The 13818-nt window shown below is 48.9% G+C and overlaps 1 protein-coding gene and 1 pseudogene across 8 annotated transcripts in view; one reads left to right on the forward strand and one right to left on the reverse strand.

The window, feature by feature from the left end:
- Nucleotides 1–5989, reverse strand: part of Traf2 (TNF receptor associated factor 2) — a 28536-nt gene extending 22547 nt beyond the window's left edge. For 2 of the 8 annotated variants that reach the window (XM_021156438.2, XM_021156435.2), the window contains exon 1: nucleotides 5936–5989. The gene's annotated coding sequence lies outside the window, so the exon portion shown is untranslated. The other 6 variants (XM_029474232.1, XM_029474234.1, XM_021156437.2 and 3 more) reach the window with 6 other exon arrangements.
- On the forward strand, nucleotides 2234–2504 carry LOC110289987 (annotated as a pseudogene).
- Nucleotides 5990–13818: the final 7829 nt, after the last annotated feature.

The raw sequence follows: 13818 nt of genomic DNA on the forward strand, positions 1-13818 counted from the left end.
AAGAGCTTTATTATAGAAATGCATGGAGAAAGAGAGATGTTAGAGAAAGAGAGGGGAAAGGGGGGGAGAGAGAGAGAAAGAGGGAGAGAGAGAGGGAGAGAGAGAGAGAGAGAGAGAAGGCTAGAGAGAGAGAGAGAGAAAGAGAGGAAAGGAAAGAAGAAAACAGAAAGGGAAGAGGAAAGAGAAGTGAGAGGTGAGAGGACAAAGGAATAAGAGGGTAAGAGAGTGAGGTGGGGGCTGAACAGCCCTTTTAATGGTCTTCACTGTTGCTAGGTAACTGGGGAGGAGTTTAGCCTGAAGGTCAGCAGCTTGGGCCACTGCTTATGTAACTACTGACCATGCTTCTCTTGTGGGGCTGTGGGAGGTGGTACCTTAGGCAGGGGCCAGAGTTCCAAGAGCATGAGGGAACGCCTACTGTGTCATGTAGGTGAATTATGACCATCAGGGTTCAGACCTCAGCTCAACTGGAGACCAGCCTGCAATTCCCCACACCCTAGGGACCTATCAAGCCCACAGGTTCTGAGTCCTCTCTGTGCCCAACCCTTGCAATCCTGCCTCCTCTGACGGACACCCTGCTCTCTGTTCTGCACACCTAAACATCATTGCCCACAGCGTCGAGCCACATTCAGAACAACACCAACTACACAACTGCTACACTGACTGTACCCTGACCCCTGACCTTGACCCCACTGCTTCCTTTTGCTCTCAAACACTCCAGCCCTAGGCCCTCCTTCTCAGGTGCTCAGAGACCCAAGCACCAACAGGCCATGATTGAATAAACACCAGCATGGCCTTTCAAAGCACCATTCATCATAAAGAACTCTTACAAGTAGCTTACTACTCCTTCAAGCGTACTTTGATTCTGATGACACATATTAAAACAATCCCACACCATTCACAATGCACTAAGGACAGCTGTCACCTGCCACCTTCTTTTCATTCACCACATGTTTTTCAGATGCTCAGAACTAGTGTCTTGTTTCTGCCTTTCCTGCTGGTTTCTGTGAACCAACCTTTGACTGAGGGTGTTGAGTCCAGAAGCCAGAGTCCTAACCTGAACAGAGCCCAGCAGCCTGCAGAGCTCACATGAAACTGTTCTGTGTGTCTCAAAGAAGAAAATTCATCTGTTCCCTGAAAATGGGGGAACTTACTGGCGAGCACAAGCAGAAAGCCTTGAGATCTAAGACAAGTACACATGACTTCTGCACCACGAACTTGTCCTCTCTCCCTGTTCACCCCTGGGAACCACTCAACAGCAGCACAGTGACCCCTACACACTCATGTTGGTACCCTTTACAAAGGCACTCATCCCTGTCTAAGGCTGAGACTCCCGAAGGGGACCTGCACAGTGGTGACAGCACCAAGACAAGGCTGTATTGTCTGTCACCTGCAGGACACAGCTGGCACACCCCACAGCCAATCATAATCCTGCATCCTAGCTCATAGAGAATATGTATAACTTACATCTACTCTAAGTGCCCAAGACGGTGACTAGCCCTGGTTAGGAGGGCAGACCTCTGTCCCTTTCTCTTTGGTGGCATCACATTTATATCTGCTTTGTGAGATGAAATTCACTAGAGCCAAGGAGCTTACAGGTGTCCGGAGCAGCTCAGTGAGACCCCATGCCAAAGCCCCCAGCTGGCACAAAAGAACTCTAGCAAGACTTGAATGCAGGATAGGTTTTATATGGAACACTGACCTGGGGGGGGGGGCACCAGTAATTGGAAGGCGTTTACATACACAACTGTAAAAGAGCAAATTAATTTAAGTAACAGAAAGTGTAGGGCTAGAGAGATGGCTCAGCAGCTAAGAGTGCTCCCTGCTCTTCCAGACGACCAGGATTTGGTTCCCAGCACTCACAATGGTAGGTAACAATCCACCTGTTTAACTCCAGTTTCAGGGGACCCACCCAATGTCCTCATGCTGCCTCTGCAGACATTGCACTCACGTGGTGATCATGCAAACAAACACAAAATATAAAAAATAACTTTCAGTAAACCTTAATTTTAAAAAGGCCACAGGGCTGGCGAGATGGCTCAGTGGGTAAGAGCACTGACTGCTCTTCTGAAGGTCCCGAGTTCAAATCCCAGCAACCACACGGTGGCTCACAACTAATGAGATCTGATGCCCTCTTCTGGGGTGTCTGAAGACAGCTACAGTGTACTTATGTATGATAAAAAAAAAAGTAGGATTTTTGGCGTTCAGTAGTCGCGGTTGGTGGGCAACAACCAAGATGTTGTGGAGTCTGCTGGCCGTTCGTCAGATTGCCCAGAGGGCCATCAGCACCACTTCACGAAGGCATTGTGAAAACTAAGTTCCAGAGAAACAAAAGCTGTTTCAGGAGGACAATGGGATGCCAGTCCATCTGATGCCCTCCTCTACAGAGCCACAGTGGCTCTGACAGTTAGTTGGTGGCACAGCCTATGCCATCTATCTGTTAGCTATGGCTGCATTTCCCAAGAAGCAGAACTGACGTCGTCATCCCAGTCTTCACATGGTTCAGTTTCATCAACGCTCGATGGACCAGGAATCTGATGAGTAACTGAGTTCTTCTTTGGGGATCAATATTTATTGATGTCTATTAACTGCTACCAATAAAGCAGTCCTTAACCAAAAAAAAACAAAAATAATAATAATAAAATAAATCTTTGGGCTGGAGTGAGCAGGGACTGAGCGAGTAGCATTGACCAGAGTGAGCAGAGGTCCTAAAAATTCAATTCCCAACAACCACATGAAGACTCACAACCATCTGTACAGCTACAATGTACAGATGAAATAAAATGAAATAAATAAAAAAAAGAATGTAACTGAGGGGGGCTGGAGAGATGGCTCAGTGGGTAAGAGCACCCGACTGCTCTTCCGAAGGTCAGGAGTTCAAATCCCAGCAACCACATGGTGGCTCACAACCATCCGTAACGAGATCTGACTCCCTCTTCTGGAGTTTCTGGGGACAGCTACAGTGTACTTACATATAATAAANAAANAAAAAAAAATTTAAAAAAAAAAAAAAAAAAAAAAGAATGTAACTGAGGAAAATATGTAATAAAAATATTAAAAATTAAAAAAAAAAAAGAAAAAAAGGAAAGAAAAAGGCCACAACACACAGTAGGGCTTTAAACTCCATGTCTATCCTCCCAGATATGCCCCTAAGCAATCTCTTCTGCTTCAATCTCACATGCCTAGCAATAACAGATTTGGAATTCAAATCTCTCCCTCTCCCTCGTGTGTGTGTGTGTGTGTGTGTGTGTGTGTGTAGCACCAGGGCTGTTAGAACCTCAACACTCAAACACAACGAATGGACAGCTCCAGCCCTGACTGCATAGCTTCTCTGCTGCCACTGTGGCCTCCTGGGAGTCAGAGGGACCTTTACCACAGCATGAAGTCTGGGCCAACTCAGCTCAGAACCTCAATGGCTTCCCAGCTCTGGTCATTAAAGCTACAGCTGCCCAACCCCACCTGTCTTCCCTATCCCTGGCTCCCATCAGTTCTTACAGGTTTGTACCATGCCCAACATAAGCCCAGGTACTGGCCGTCAGAAGGCAAGGAGTGCAGAGCTAGCGAGAGGAAGGAGGAATGCCAGCTTCTATAGCTCTCCCCTCCTGGACCCTTTACTGACGGCTGCAGCCACATCAATAACTAGATGGCCCAGCTGGTAATGGCATAAAGTGATAGTAGGTACACAGCACAGAATCCGTTTGTGCAACACAACTGTCCAGCCTGTCACAAACTCACCTCCTCTCACAACCCATGCCCTGTGCTCTAATTGAGCACGGCAACCCTGAGACTATGTCCAGGTTCCAAATCATTGACTTTCTTTAGCTCAAATTTCCAGTTCTGAACCATCCACCCAAATTACAACCTGCCCCAAATACCAACTCCACTGCCCACCTGGGTCCCAGATCCTAGATGCAGCAGCCACCGTGTCTCCTCCTCTATGGACCCGAACAGGGCGAGCACACTACAATTATGAGATGGATGTCCAGTGTGGCATCCAAGCTGTCTCCAACCCTCTGTGTAAAGGGGGCAAGGCCAGTACACAGGGACAGATGTTCAGCATAAGCCTGGAAGCCGCACAGCCCATCCTTGGCATAATCTGGAGGATCTATGGACAACTCTTTCTAGATTTTTCTTTTATCTCCAGGTCATCCTGTCCATGCCTGCAAAAGCTCCCACCCCATGAAACCCACCTGCCAAGCTACACTGACAATCCATGTAGCAACCACATGGGAAGTGGAGGCCTGGCACCCCACTGTCAAGAAGGAAACCCCAAACCAACTCTCAGAAACCAGTAGTGAGAGGACAGCAGGAAACACTTCCTTCTTGGAAGAAGGTTTTCTCCAAGTTGGCTGCTGCCATGTCCTTTGTGCAGTCCAGCCTGCTGCTACTTCACGGGTGCAGGAGGAACCACAGCAGGGATTCCCAGAGAGCTCTGACTGGAAGTGCTCAGTGTGCTGCAGCCCAGGAGCCAGTGAGACTAGGTTATGAATGCACATGGCCCTTGCTCAGGTGTGTGGAGATAGTGGAGATACTCCTGAGGCACCCATGGTGACTGGCAAACAGGAGAAGAGGAACAGGGTTCCAGGCAGCCTGTATCGTCAGAGAATAGTCAGGTTAGGTACAGACTAGAGGGTCCCAGGGGAAAAAAACAGCCAACAGATAAACACCTCACAGACCTGCTAGGCAGACAACAAGCCACCAGTTCAGACCAGAGACACAACTGCTGACAGCACTCAGCCTTCCAGTTGTACACACAAGGCTTGATAAAGAACAACCCTTCAGCTTTTAAAACTCAAGTATTTATAAATCCGTCATTAAGAATTCGGCAATAAAGTTAATTTTTAAAAGACTTAAACATCAATTTGGGATTCCTTGGGGTCTCCACCTGATAACAGTTAACTTTGGGTCACTAAATACCACCTTTCTCAGTCAGTTACACAGGCAGGGAGGGGCCGTGGTGGCAAGGTCAATTGTGACTTCTCTGGGGGACTGGTAGCCAGGAACAGATGACTTCCAAGCTAGTGAGTTGCACACAAGACAATAATGACCTTGCATTGTGTCCAAGGAGCTGTAAGTTTGTTTCTCCGATTTTGGGGCCCGCCGGGAGTACGCCTTTGAGTTCTAATCAATCTCATGTCCTTTCCACCTACTTAGGGCCTCAAGTCCATCATGTGGAATATACACTAGGTCCAACCTCCATTAGGCAGGCGTCAGGAGGTGAAGGGCCCTGGGATCAGTCTCCATACCCTGACACATATGCATCTATTCCATCAACATAGTTTCCAGGGCGGTGGTGGCGCAGGCCCTTTAATCCCAGCACTCAGTAGTTCGAGGCCAGACTGCTTTACAAAAAGCAAGATTGTTTCCAGAGAAACAGAGGTTCTGAGGGGCAGAAAGGTGAGATCTGAAAAAAATAGAGGAGGACAGGGAAGGTAAACCACCAAGAGGGAAGAGGCCTTATGGGGGAGGTGGTGTCCGTGATTTGTGTAGCCCGGTGTCAGAATCAGAAAAGGCGACGCAAATTTGGCAGACCAAATTTGACTGCACAATCCAAAAAGCATAAGTGGGTGGGAGGTGAGCTGTAAAAGTGGCCTGGGAGACCAGGTATTCGCTCAAGACCAGTAAGGACAAGTGGGGCTCGTGGGTCCCTCAGGCGCGATCCCAGACCGAGATCTGGGGCAGGGACCGTACAGCTGTGACCCCGAGCCACGGCGGTAGGCGCGCAGCCACGCACCGCTGCGGACGTCGCGAACTTTTCCGGCCCCCCTCCCGCGACTTTCAGTTTCCGGCTCCGCCGCTCTGCAAAGTCTACCCACCCACCTCACCCAGACGGCGGCGGCCCCGCATCTGACCCCCAACCGCCACTCCCACCCCGCGCCTGACCCCAGCCCGGCCGCCGCTGAGAGTAGACCCCCGGCTTAGATCCGCGCCGCCTCACCCAACGGTCTTCGCGCGCCCGGAACTCAGCGCTCGCCGGGAAACACCCCCGCTGCCGCGGCCCGCCCCGTCTGACGGACAGACGTACGCGCCTACCAGGAGCTCACAGGGAGCAGCAGCGGGCGTCGATTTGTCAAATAGGCCGCCTTGACTCTGCCCTCTGACAGACGGAAGCAGGAACCTACCAGGAACGAGCACGGAACCGCAGAGAGCGGTGATTAGTCAGAGTGGCGCAGGGGGTGGGGGCTAAGCTGGTTTCTCCGGTTCCTAGCAAGGTTGTTGAGGAAGCTGCCTTGAGCCTCTCTCTTCGTGGACGTCAGTCACTTGCCACCAAATGTAACTCGAGTTCGAGCCCTGGGCCCACATCGTGGAAAGAGAGCAGGGGTTTATGCATTATTTAATCACACACACAAATAGACGAATAAATGTAATTTTAAAAGTTTAAAAGAGTTAACATTGCAATGAATATTTGCGAACAAAGAAGTGTGGACAAAAGGGTATACTGTGGAACAAACTGTAATACTACAGCTTCCGCGACGAGATTTTTTTTTCCATCTGTTGTGGGAGAGGTTGCAAGGATGAAAGGCAGGTACAAGAGGAGGGGGAGATGGATGGGATGGGGGTGCATGATGTGAAATGCACAATGAACCAATAAAAAGGTTTTTTAAAAAGTTTGAAGGGGCTGGTGAGATGGCTCAGTGGGTAAGAGCACCCGACTGCTCTTCCGAAGGTCCCGAGTTCAAATCCTAGCAACCACATGGTGGCTCACAACCATCTGTAACGAGATCTGGCACCCTCTTCTGGAGTGTCTGAAGATAGCTACAGTGAGTTTACATATAATAAATAAATCTTTTTAAAAAATTATAAGTATGTATGTCTGTGCACATGAGTGAAGTATCCAGGGATTCCATACAAAGAGGCCATCTCTATTCCTTAGAGCAAAAGTTATAGGCTCGGGGCTGGAGAGATGGTTTAGTGGCTAAGAGTACCGACTGCTCTTCCAGAGGTCCTGAGTTCAATTCCCAGCAACTACATGATGGCTCACAACCATCTGTAATGGGATCCAATGCCCTCTTCTGATGTGTGTCTGAAGGCAGCTACAGTGTACTCATAAAATAAATAAATAAATCTTAAAAAAAAAAAAAAAAGTTAGAGGCTCTTGTGAGCTGGGAACCAAACCAAACTTCTCTCAGAACTCTGAGAGCTCTTCCTGCAAAAAGGCAAAAAAAAAAAAAATATATATATATATTACATATAAACAACACCACACACATATGTATATACACATAAAGTATTTAGAGCTCACCATCAGGGGTGTCCAATCCACAGCATGTATCCCAGGATAGCATCCCAACATTTGTAGCTGTCATATCACAGTGTGGAAGGATGGACACCTCCCTCCACACTCTACCCTCTGTCTCTTGCCTGCATTCATTCTGTAACTGACTTTAAGAGACACTTATGCTCTTCTCTTTGGCAACCAGACTCTTGAAACAATGTACCCCAGGAAATTTAATTATTCTCCAGGAGTCTCAGAAGGAGAAAAAAGGCTGAAGCCTGGGGCCAACCAAGGAAGAAACTTGTCTCCTGGGAAGAGATGTGCAACTTCAGGCCATCTTGCAGGCTAGCCGAGCTCAGACAATGATGGGTCAGTGATGGACAGGACCACACCTTGACCCAGGCTACTTAGTGATGCACACCTCCAGCCTCTACTTGAAGTTAATTACTTCATCCAGGAGCTGGAAGGTAGATATGGCGAAGGCTGTGTCATTGAATCTCTTTGTTTTTCTTTCTAATATGGATACATTGAATAGATCTTTTCTGCTTTTCACTGGTAAAGTTCCCCTCTGATTAGCTTATTGAGGACAAATGATTGAGCAGGGCTTGTTCAGGATGCCAAAACAGGCTCTGACCCTAATAACTCTGGTAGCAGTTTAATGAAGATTGCAAGGATTCTGGGAGCTGAGGGAGTCCAAGTGAGATCCTGCAGCTATGAAAACGGTTCTGGGACAAAAGCTGCTTGCAGCAGGCACTGCTGATCCAACCACATTGACTGCACACCCTTGCTCCTGTAGAAGTTGGAATTCCCCTAACTGAATCAGGAATCCCACCCATAGGACAGCAAAGTTGTCCTCTTCTGCTGAAGTTCAGGCAACTGCTGGGTCAAGTAGCTTCCTGGAGCCTTTGGGGCTTATTCACGATAGTGAGTCCACACCTGTGGAGCCTTCTTTACCAGTGGGAAGAGATGTTTCCTGAGGGCCCCGAGGAGCCTGAGAAGCTAACAGCCTAGCCTAAATGTAAGCTCATTCGCTGAGAGCATCTGCTCCCTCGGGGCAAAATGCAGGTGTGCTCCATGCTCCAGACCTTCCCTCACCCACATCCACCAAAGATCTCATCGGCAACTGTGCCCACAGACCTTAAAGGCAACAGAGCCAGAGACTGTCATTGTCATATCAACCTTAACCATAGCCTACCAGTACAACACCTGCTGCCACAAAAATGTCACTTTAGACTTTTCTACTTGGAGATTTTTATGTGCACTCTTTGGGGGAGGGGATGAGAGGGGCTGGTCTGTAGAGTGTGTACCAGAATTAGACCAGATCAAGAGATGGGAGGTGCTCTCACTGCCCCACCCACCAGTACAGAATTGTTTGACATCCTGGGGAATCATTTCACTCACTGGCTGGGAAATGGGTGAGTCACTGTGATTGTTGGACAACTCAGGGGATTCCCATGTGGGTTTCTTCCTGCTAAAAAGAAAGCAAAAGTTACTCAGCAAGACAGCCACTGAGGGTGAGGCAGAGGTTGGGGTGTCCCTTGGGCAGACTCAGGAGGACCCACACGGCACCTGCTTACTCCCTGAGAACTAGCGTCAGCCAAGAACCACTGACAGCAGGACCTGGACCATGTGACTGTACCCAGGTGCCAGGGTACTAAAGAGAAAGCTGCTGTCATGGGTCACAATGTTGTGAGCTGAGGGCCTGTGGGCTTGACTATAAATCAAAGCCGATGTATTGGACACCAGCTGCCTTGACTTGGCCAAGACCAGGACACTAGGTAGCTTCCCACTGGTTCTGAGGAGTCAGCTTCCAGCGCGACCCTCCTCCCACTCCTGTCTGAAGGCTTCTCAAAGCAAACTGTGACCCTTTGGGCAATGCGGTTCCCTGCTGTCTTTCTCTTTGCCGTTCTTGCCTCTTTGGTGTGGCTTGTGCACTGGGGTACCTGGTTCTGATTGCTCCCTCGGACCTCCAGGTTGAGCTGTCCCTTTAGAATCCCTCGCCTCACTTCAGATAGTCTGCCTTTTGGGACAGAGCCCAGTTTGTGCAAGGGACAGGAGACAGAAAGGCTGACATGGTCCCTCACAGTATCCCGCACAGAGGATGCTCCTCTGGTGTTGATAGCAGTCCCAGAGGTGCCATGTCCACTCACCTTAAGAGTTTACTCTTGTGTTCCCTTTCCTCAGGCATCTAAAGGCCAGCCCCCATGCTTGCTTCTGAGAGAAGACAGTTTCCACACTTACTCTGCAGTCAGCTGACTAGAGCTTTCCAGAACGGCCCATGCCAATATTAACTCGCAAATCGTCTGCACTCATGCAACTGCCTGGGGAATACAGGAGACTTGAGGGCCTTTCTGGATGGCTCCTTGGGGGCCATTATAGGGGTTCATCAGGCAGTGATGTTCACTTCATAGTGAGTACTTTTAGACCAGTGTCCTGGCAGCAGGAATGAGGGAGTCTCTGGAGGCACAGGAATGCAGGGTAAGTGATGAGCTCTGTATGGCTTAGTGGGTAAGATGCTTGCCGTGCAAGTGGGAGGGCCTGAGTTCAGCCCCCCAGGACCTGTGTAATGCCAGATGCGGTTGTTTACCGCTGTAGTCCCAGTGTGCCTTATGCAAGACGGGAAGCAGAGATGAGAATTACTGGATGCTTACAAACCAGCTAGCCCAGCCTAAGTTAGCAGTGTCAAACAAGAGACCCTGTCTCCAGGTGTAAGGTGAGGAGCGACACCCAAGGTTGTACTCTGACCTCCACATACATGTTACTGTACACACTTGTCCTGTCCAGTCATCATAGCCCACCCCAGCACGCTCTGGCAGCTCACTTGGTTCCAACCTGCTTCAATGTGTCACATCTTCAGCACACATGCCACCAACCCGAGGCAGAGAGAAAGGCCCAGCCTGGCCTCAAAGCCTTTGCATCAAGCACTACCACCCTTGCTGCATTTGCCTTCAGGTTTTAGAGCCTCCGGGTGAATCTGCTGTCTTTCCTGGTGATCCTGAGTTCTCACGACCACAGACCCATCATCTGTACAAGATGTAATGGGAGCATTTATGAACTGTGGCTCATGTGGTCCAGGGCCCAGTGACATCCATCCTTCAATCTGGCTGGCTGTCAGATGATGGGCAGAGAGAGCATAGGTCTTCCTAAACTTCCCAGAAAACAGCAAGTATGCCACCTGTTGGCCAGAGAGGAAAGTGGAGTGAGAGCACTGAATGGGCAGAATCTTGGCATCAGACAGGTGACTGGGATGTCACAGGGCAGGCTCACAGTGATCCACCCACCTACACCGGTTCTCCACACACTCAGACCCAGCAACTGGAGTCCCAAGGCCATTCATCCACATGTCTGAGATGCCTGTGGTGACTCACAGCTGTAACTCAACACAGAAGAGGTCCCAGGGTCTCCTGTCTACAGCTCCTGTCACAGCTGGGTGTCCCTGCCCCTCCATACCATATTCTCCATAGGTCCTCCAAGCATATCAGCCTTTACCACCAGCTTCAGAAGTAGCTGTGACTATTCACAGGTGATCCTCAAGATACACCCTCAAAGAAGAAAGGGCCTGCGATCTCAGTCCCTCCTGCCTTCAACCCCCTGCCAGATGTGTGCAATTCTGTCTCAAATATTCATAGTCTTTGTTCTCAGGAAGTGCTAGAGTATATGAGGTGGAAGGCTTGCTGAAAGGGAGACTCCATCTATACAGCCATAAGGAAGTCAATATCTGTGCTGAGGTGAGACTCTTTTTTTTTTTTTTTTTTTGGTTATTCGAGACAGGGTTTCTCTGTGTAGCCCTGGCTGTCCTGGAACTCACTTTGTAGACCAGGCTGGCCTCGAACTCAGAAATCCGCCTGCCTCTGCCTCCCGAGTGCTGGGATTAAAGGCATGCGCCACCACGCCCGGCTTGAGGTGAGACTCTTACAGATGTTTTGTTTGTTTGTTTGTTTTTGTTTTTCGAGACAGTATTTCTCTGTGTAGTCCTGGTTGTCATGGAACTCACTTTGTAAACCAGGCTGGCCTCGAACTCAGAAATCCACCCACCTCTGCCTCCCAAGTGCTGGGATTAGAGGCGTGAGCCACCACTCCCCGGCTTTTACAGATGTCTTGAGATTTGCTCCTCTCAGTAACCACTTATCCATGCTTTGTAAATATCCAATAAACTCATTGGTTTGCCAAGCTGGACTGCAGTAGACTTGTACTTTGGGCTGTTGTTGGTCCCTTACTTGGAGAGAGTAGGCACCTCTATATGTCTCCGGGAAAACAGAGCACTATCATTCTTTCAGCCATTATGCCCTGGGCCAAAGAACAGGCCAAAATGGAGCCTCTGGCCCTGGCCCTGGAACTTGGACAGTCTTCTGCTTCCTGAGGTGTTAGGCCATCCTGACAAATTCGTCCAGCTAGCAGGACCCTCTCTGTAGCCTCTCCTTCTCATGGCACTTTCTGCATCTGGCAGGGGCTCACAGTTGGCTGGTGGAGAAGCACAGCTCCATCACCATCGTTGTACCTCGTCTGCACCTTTATAAACTTTATGGTGGGTTAAACATTCATTCCTCCAAGCATGGCAGTGCATGGCAGTGCATGGCAGTGTTTGCATGTCGTCCCAGAACTCAGGAGGCAGGCAAGCGCCGGGGCTTGAGCTACACAGGAAAGCAAGATAAGCGTGAAATTGAAACCAAACAGATCAGTATTTCTGCTTTGGTTTGTTTTTGTTTTTTCCAAATGGAGTTTCTTTGTGTAGCTTTGCTGGTCCTGAAACTATCAGTAGGCCAGGCTGACCTCAAACTCACAAGGGATCCACCTGTCTCTGCTTCCTGAGTGCTGGGATTAAAGGCCTCTGCCAACCACTGCCTAGCACTTAACCGAGTTTTGAAATAACAGTATAGTCTGGTTTCTTTTTTTCCAGGTTTTGGGTGTCTTGTTTTGGTTGGTTGGTTTGATATGGTGGTTTGAATAGGTATGGCCCCCATAGACTCATGTTTGAATGCTTGGTCTATAGGGAGTGGCACTATTAGGAGGTGTAGTCTGGCTGGAGGAGGTATGTTACTGTGTGGGTGGACTTTGAGGCCTCATAAATGCTCAAGCTTTCCCTAATGTGGCGCACAGTCTTTCCTTGCTGTCTGTGGGTCAGGATATAGACCTTCCTATTCCACAAGATTCCCTGAACTCTGCTTAATGTTTGGCTGTGGATCCTTGCCTCTGTTTCTATCAGCTGCTGGGGAAAGCCTCAGGTGACAGCTATGCTAGGCTCCTGTCTGCTGTATAGCAGAATATCACTAACAGTATCGGGGTGGGCTCCCTCTCATGGCATGGGTCTCAGGCTGGGCCAGTCATTAGTTGGCCATACCCTCAATTTCTGCTCCCTCTTTTTTTTTTTTGGTTTTTCGAGACAGGGTTTCTCTGTATATCCCTGGCTGTCCTGGAACTCACTTTGTAGACCACGCTGGCCTCGAACTCAGAAATCCGCCTGCCTCTGCCTCCCGAGTGCTGAGATTAAAGGCGTGCGCCACCACGCCCCGCTTTTGCTCCCTCTTTATATCTGCACCTCTTGGTGGCAGGAAAAATTGTGGGTGGAAGGTTTTGTGGTTGAGTTGGTAATCCCATTCCTCTATCAGAAGTCTTGCCATTAGAAGAGATAGCCATTTCAGGTCCATGTCCCCTGTTGCTAGGGGTCTTATCTAGGGTCACCCTCTTAGATTCCTAGGAGTTTTCATTGCCCTGGGTTTCTATCTTGTCCCAGAGAGGCTCCTTCTAGTGATTGCAGTTCTCTCATCCTCCATCCTCCTCACACTTACAGTTTGAAGGAGTCAGAGAGGCCAAGAACACCACAAGAAAATCTGCAGAATCAAATTACCTAGGCTCTTTTCTCAGTTCACTTTGTGGGGTGAAGTCATTTGGTGTGATTATTGAATTTATCGTCCACAGCTAAGAGGGATGGGTTAAGGTGATTTACAGTCAGGAATATTGCTTTTCTTTCTTTCTTTCTTCTTCTTTTTTTTTTTTTTTTTCTAAGACAGGGTTTCTCTGTGTAGCCCTGGCTGTCCTGGAACTCACTTTGTAGGCCAGACTGGCCTCGAACTCAGAAATCCGCCTGCCTCTACCTCCCGAGTGCTGGGATTAAAGGCGTGCACCACCACGCCCGGCTCAGTGCTTGGATTTTTTTTTAAAGATTTATTTATTTATTATATGTAATTACACTGTAGCTGTCTTCAGACACTCCAGAAGAGGGAGTCAGATCTCGTTGTGGATGGTTGTGAGCCACCATGTGGTTACTGGGATTTGAACTCCGGACCTTCGGAAGTGCTCTTACCCACTGAGCCATCTAACCAGCCCCAGTGCTTGGATTCTTAAGTCACCTGGAAGTGAAGGGGAAGAGATCAGCAGTGGGGAGTCTTTTCCTCTGTTGTTGTTGCTTTGTTTATTTGTTTTCATTTTACAGCTGAACTTTAATAGACTGTAAATTGGAATTGTTACATTTAAGACAGAACCTTAAAATTATTGACTGGTTCATTAGTTCAAAATGGCTTTGTAAAAAAAATTAATCTGAGTCGGGTGTGGTGGCGCAGGCCTTTAATCCCAGCACTTGGGAGGCAGAGGCAGGCGGATTTCTGAGT

This window comes from Mus caroli, chromosome 2 (genome assembly GCF_900094665.2).
Source record: "Mus caroli chromosome 2, CAROLI_EIJ_v1.1, whole genome shotgun sequence".
NCBI classification, from domain to species: Eukaryota; Metazoa; Chordata; class Mammalia; order Rodentia; family Muridae; genus Mus; species Mus caroli.